General features: G+C 47.3%; 1 long non-coding RNA gene and 3 other non-coding genes across 5 annotated transcripts; 3 read left to right on the forward strand and 1 right to left on the reverse strand.

Moving 5' to 3' along the window:
• Positions 1 to 248: 248 nt before the first annotated feature.
• LOC136336000 (uncharacterized) lies at positions 249 to 3,716 on the reverse strand. 2 transcript variants are annotated; one of them, XR_010731352.1, is made up of 4 exons: positions 2,922 to 3,715; positions 2,366 to 2,513; positions 1,880 to 2,279; positions 249 to 677 (listed from the first exon to the last, which is right to left on the reverse strand). It is a non-coding gene; the product is annotated as an uncharacterized lncRNA (long non-coding RNA). The 2 variants fall into 2 exon arrangements; XR_010731351.1 differs by having other exon boundaries at positions 1,880 to 2,513; positions 2,922 to 3,716.
• TRNAT-UGU (transfer RNA threonine (anticodon UGU)) lies at positions 2,778 to 2,850 on the forward strand. The gene has a single exon. It is a non-coding gene; the product is annotated as a tRNA-Thr (tRNA).
• Positions 3,717 to 3,985: 269 nt separating the features above from the next.
• On the forward strand, positions 3,986 to 4,075 carry TRNAY-GUA (transfer RNA tyrosine (anticodon GUA)). The gene is given in 2 exon segments: positions 3,986 to 4,022; positions 4,040 to 4,075. It is a non-coding gene; the product is annotated as a tRNA-Tyr (tRNA).
• Positions 4,076 to 5,137: 1,062 nt separating this feature from the next.
• Positions 5,138 to 5,209, forward strand: TRNAP-UGG (transfer RNA proline (anticodon UGG)). Its single transcript has one exon. It is a non-coding gene; the product is annotated as a tRNA-Pro (tRNA).
• Positions 5,210 to 5,409: the final 200 nt, after the last annotated feature.

Raw genomic sequence — 5,409 nt, forward strand, 5'->3', positions numbered from 1 at the left:
CACCCCCTAAGTGGAACAACAAATAGAATGCTTCTCTTTCTCTCTCTCTCTCTCCTTTCTCTCTCTCTAAAATCAATTAAAAAGAAAAAAGAGCACAAAACACCTCTAATTCAATGAATGATCTATGTCAGGGGTTTTCAAACCCAGTGTTGCAAGATTTTTTAAAATATGTAATACCTGACTATTTAGTAAGGGACACTGACTTCTTTTCCCGTAGATTGTCAAATAAAAAAAATAACAGCCAACACAATTGTTAATGTTCAGGGTTTCATGAAGAGGAGCCACAAAGGAATGAGGCAGCAACAACAATACTGCAAGTGGAAGACCCCAATCTCATCAGGATTGAGGTGCCTTGGAGAGATCAGTTATCCAATTTATCAAGCAGAAATATGTCATCTTGCATAAGAAACTAACAAGCAGAATGCAGTGTACAATTTTATTATTTAGTTTTGCAAAACTGATTAAATTTCTCTTGCCCTTTCTGAGACATAACACCACACTATCTGCTGTCTGATTCCTGACCTGCAGAAAGCTCCAGTTGGGCCAAGCACCCACATCCTCCGGACTTCCCTGAATGCGAGTGCTTTCAGTCACGAGTGCTTGGCCTTGACCTTCACTTCCTCGGGATGGGAACAGAAAGTCACTTGGTGCTTTGGCTTTGCTCCAACACACAATAGCTGTAAATAAATAAAAATTATACCTATTTTTTGTCAGATCGGCAAAAAATATAATACATTGTATTCTAGATATTGTACAATTCCCACAAACTCCTCCATCCTCACCTCAAATTCAGCCCACCTGAATCCTAGCACCCCTCTGCCCTTTCCAGATAGCTATGTCTCCCATAGACATTTTTTTCCTGCAGCTATCATCTTCCTTCTTTAAGGTATATTTGAGAGTTTTCCCTCTTTCCTCTATATAGTCTCTTATTCAGAGGTGGATTTACCGGCCTGGCGTACAAGGTGCACGTGCCCTGACCCTCGACTTCTTAAGGGCCCCCCGCAAAACCCCAACTTTACACTTTTTTATTTATTTATTTTTATTTTTTTATTATTTTTTTCTTTTTTGTATTTTTCTGAAGCTGGAAATGGGGAGAGACAGACAGACTCCTGCATGCGCTGGGATCCACCCAGCACGCCCACCAGGGGGCGATGCTCTGCACCTCTGGGGAGTCACTCTGCCTCGACTAGAGCTACTCTAGCGCCTGGGGCAGAAGCCAAGGAGCCATCCCCAGCGACCGGGCCATCTTTGCTCCAATGGAGCCTTGGCTGCGGGAGGGGAAGAGAGAGACAGAGAGGAAGGGGGGGGGGTGGAGAAGCAAATGGGCGCTTCTCCTATGTGCCCTGGCCGGGAATCAAACCCGGGTTCCCCGCACGCCAGGCCGACGCTCTACCGCTGAGCCAACCCGCCAGGGCCTACATTATTTTCTAATGACACCAAGTTTAGTTTCATATGTGCAATTTTAACATTAATAGTACATAATATTCTTTATTTATTTAAAAATATGATTAACATGTATTTTTATTTTCCCTGTCTCTTTTTTTTAAAGGGCCCAGTATTTTCTTCTGCGCCTGGGGCCTCAACCGACCTTAATCTGCCTCTGCTCTTATTTCCTCTTTATTCACATCTAACTTCAGCAGAATATGTCTTCCCTGTATCTCTTTTAGTCATTTTTTCCGCTTTCTAATCCATAACTGTTATTCTCTTGTAGCTTTGAGCATTTGCATAAGGGCCAATCTCTAGTGTTCCCTTGACTCTGGTTTCTCTTCCCTTCCATTCATTCTGCATATCTCTGCCTGCTGAGTTTTCATTTTTAAAATTTCAAAGGGCATAACTTCATTCCAGAAATATCTCTGTCTCTACTAATCTGTTTTCTTACCTTTCCTCACTTTCAGGAGACTGGATATCTGCCCCAGCAGTGGTCTGCCTTGACTGCTTGTACATCTCAGTCTTTATCTCAGACTTTGCTCCTCACTTTTCTTCTACCAGAGATCATCATGCCTGAAAACTTGTATCTTTACTTCTCTTCAAAGTGCTGCTCAAGCCCATCCCCTCCAGTAGGCTTGTATCTGTGATGGCTCTCTCTGTAAATTTGCCAACCGTGGCAGTCTCCACCACCCCTTCACATCTAGCACAGCTACATATTTTTTTATTGTACTCTTTCATGAAGGCTAAAGTTTCTTTATTCCACAAAATTATGACAGTGACTTCAACGTAAAGACCATATCTGGATGCCTTGCTCCTAGTCCAGAGGCGAGCCCAAAATTGGGATTCGGTATCTGTTGAATAAAAGAACGAATTAAGTAGCGAGTTAACAAATGCCCGCTCTGGTGCTGAGACTCGACTGCGAGAATGTTCCCCACACCTGAGGAACTTCAAGTCGGGCGGTTGCAGGTCGGTAGATGTCCTGAGTCAAATAGAAAACCGGTGCAGATTTCCCAGTTTTAGTTGACAGACCTGTGAGAGGATTTCCTCTATGCGGGGTTTTACTTCTTAATTTTGACAGTCTGCCGCTGGAGACAAAAAAAAGAAAAGAAAAAAAGGCGCTTTGTTACAGTTGAGTTGAGCATATTTTTCTAGTCTTGAAATAGCGGCGGTCTCTATCACTGACCCCCATATTGCGCCATTCCCACCAAGAGTCTGCAGGTTGCATTCCAATAATTGGGAAACATTGAAATGCCGTTCAGGATTTGTTTACTTCCAACACTCAGATACTGTAATAAAAGTACAGTCTAAAAATTTTCTTTACCACAAAGAACAACACCTTTGCAGCGTGAGGCCCTATAGCTCAGGGGTTAGAGCACTGGTCTTGTAAACCAGGGGTCGCGAGTTCAAATCTCGCTGGGGCCTTCCAAGTGGCTATCCCACTGTTTTTAATTCTTCTCGCCATTCACCCCACACCCTCCCTTCGATAACTTTACCTTCTTCAGACACTCCACACTTTGTATCTTCTCGCCACAGCCCAGACCTCCGGAATAAACAATGCCGAACCGAAGCGCTCCCTCGGATTTCTGAGCCAGTGCGCAAGTGCCGCTTTGCTTCCTGGATTGTGGCGGAGTCTATGGCAAGCTGCGGAAAGTGCTGCGGCCCGGGCGGACGCGCGGCCAGAACCTGGAGAGTAGCCCAACCCGAGCGGGGATGACGGCCGTGGAGAAAGATTGGGATCGAGCCCTCAACACCCGCCTCAGGCAGGCTTGGAGCCCAGAACCAGGTCCTCTCGCTGACCGGAGCCGTCAGCGTTCTGCAGGCAGCTGGGCAAGATTTCACGTTTCAGTAGGTTTTCGAACACTTCAGTACCTCAGATGGGGATATTCAAGTCCAGACTTGGATCACCAAATCTGTTATTGACTCAAAGAGATTGTGGCTTGGAAAACCTCAAAATCGCTTCACCAAAAGTCAGTTCTCACAGAAACACTGGGCTTACCCATATATTCTCTATTCCACACCTTCTCCGTCCCCGAGCCTGCGGACGTGTGAGCAGCAAAGAGCAGCAACTGGCCTGTGCCCACGCGCCGGGGGTCGGAGGCGAGCGCAGGGCGTAAGGAAAGGAGGAGGGCCGCGCCTCTCTCCCTGGCTCGGAGTTAAACGCTAAAAATTCTGTGTCCAAGCATCTCAGTCCCTAGTTCTCCGACGCCGGGGTGGCCGCGCCCACTCTAGACACACATCATGCCGCCTGCGGCCGGCGCGCTGGGTGAAAACAACAGCCTCTGGGGCGAGCAGGCCCCCCCAACCCTCCACGAAAGGCCTTGGGATGCACGGGTTCAAGCAGCCCCTGTTAAGAGCACGGGTTGGCCCTGCTTAGAAGCCCCTCAGCGAAGAGAATCCAGCTATAGAAGGGTCCCCAAAACTGCATGTAGATGCAAGACGTTTGCACAAGGTGGTTACTCTGCGAGGTGCACTTGCCGGTAACCAAACGACCATTTTGTACCTCCTCTGCTTCTCTCTTTCTTGAATAGGGAATTCTAGAAAACACATCTCTGTGCTTCCTTCGATAGCTCAGCTGGTAGAGCGGAGGACTGTAGTAGTTTCCTACCTAGTTATCCTTAGGTCGCTGGTTCGATTCCGGCTCGAAGGAGAAGCTGCCATTTTGGGCTAGCCTCTGCTCTGAAGTCGTTTTCTGAGGACCCTCCCCTTCTCCCAAGAAAAAATTGGTCTTGAGAAAATGTATCTTGTCTGGTGTGATTGTTAAATAGTGAGAAAAAGAGTATATACTAATTAAACTGGCCAACTAGAAAGATTCTGAGTTATCTTTTAGATGTGCTTTCTTTCGGCTCCTGGGTGGTCCTAGATTGCTGCTTGAGGACTAAATGTCAGACTCAAGACCACTCGTTGATATAGAATATTGTATAATGTACGGAAGTGCTCTGCGACCTTCGGGGCATTAATTTGCAGAACAATCCCCGTAAATGTGACCTTCAGCCCGAGTGTATGACTCCACTACTACATACACACATCCATGCAGAAAGAGGACCTTTGAATTTATTTAACTGTTTATATACATATTTAGAGCCGGAGAAGGAAGGAGGAATAGGATTTGACATGAATCAGGATGAGACTAGGAGAGAGTTCCAAAGCGAGAAAACAATTTAAGCAAAGGTGGGGAGAACTTGACTCTCATTCTGGGAAACTGCGAGGGATCTGGAATGTCCCAACATTCTCCAGACTGGCTCACCACCAACCGGCTCCAGCTCCCGGTATTTTGATACGCGCCTGTTCTGTCCTAGGATTTTATGGTCCCGCGAAGCGGACAGCGCGACAGATAGAGTTCCCGCGCGTCTGTCCTGGGGCTGAGAAGCCTACACCCTTGCAATCGAGTTCGGCCCGGGCTCACGGGCTCCAACCCGCGCTCCTCCAGACTCCAGCTCGCGGTTACACCCCTTCAGGCCAAACTCGGAGGAACTAGGAAATGTGGCCTGAGTCTGAAGCCTTTCACCCCACCTGGCATCTGGAAGGGTCCAGAACGTGGATTGGGGAGAAGAAGCGAGGCTAGTTCCAGAGTCAGACAGGAGACTTCATGGAGATGGGGGGCGGGGTTAAGCCAGGCAAAACGTAATGGTCACAACTAGGAACAGAACTCTGGAGCAGCCTGGCGGAAAAATGAACTCAGAACAAACAGTGGCATACCTACGTTTGTTGTGGCTCGTTGGTCTAGGGGTATGATTCTCGCTTTGGGTGCGAGAGGTCCCGGGTTCAAATCCCGGACGAGCCCAAAGTTTTTGATAATTTGTTTTCTCTCCTTTAGGAACTATTGAAAAAAGTTATATTCCATACAGATTTTTCTCGTGTTCCAAACTGTTCTGCAAAAGAGAGGTTCAATGAAGGAACGTGAGGCCGATATGGGCTGATGACCTGTGAGGGACAAAATTGCCTGCCTTTCTGGACTCTAGGGTTCCCTTGCTCCTGGGAGCA

This window comes from Saccopteryx bilineata, chromosome 4 (genome assembly GCF_036850765.1).
Source record: "Saccopteryx bilineata isolate mSacBil1 chromosome 4, mSacBil1_pri_phased_curated, whole genome shotgun sequence".
Lineage (NCBI taxonomy): Eukaryota > Metazoa > Chordata > Mammalia > Chiroptera > Emballonuridae > Saccopteryx > Saccopteryx bilineata.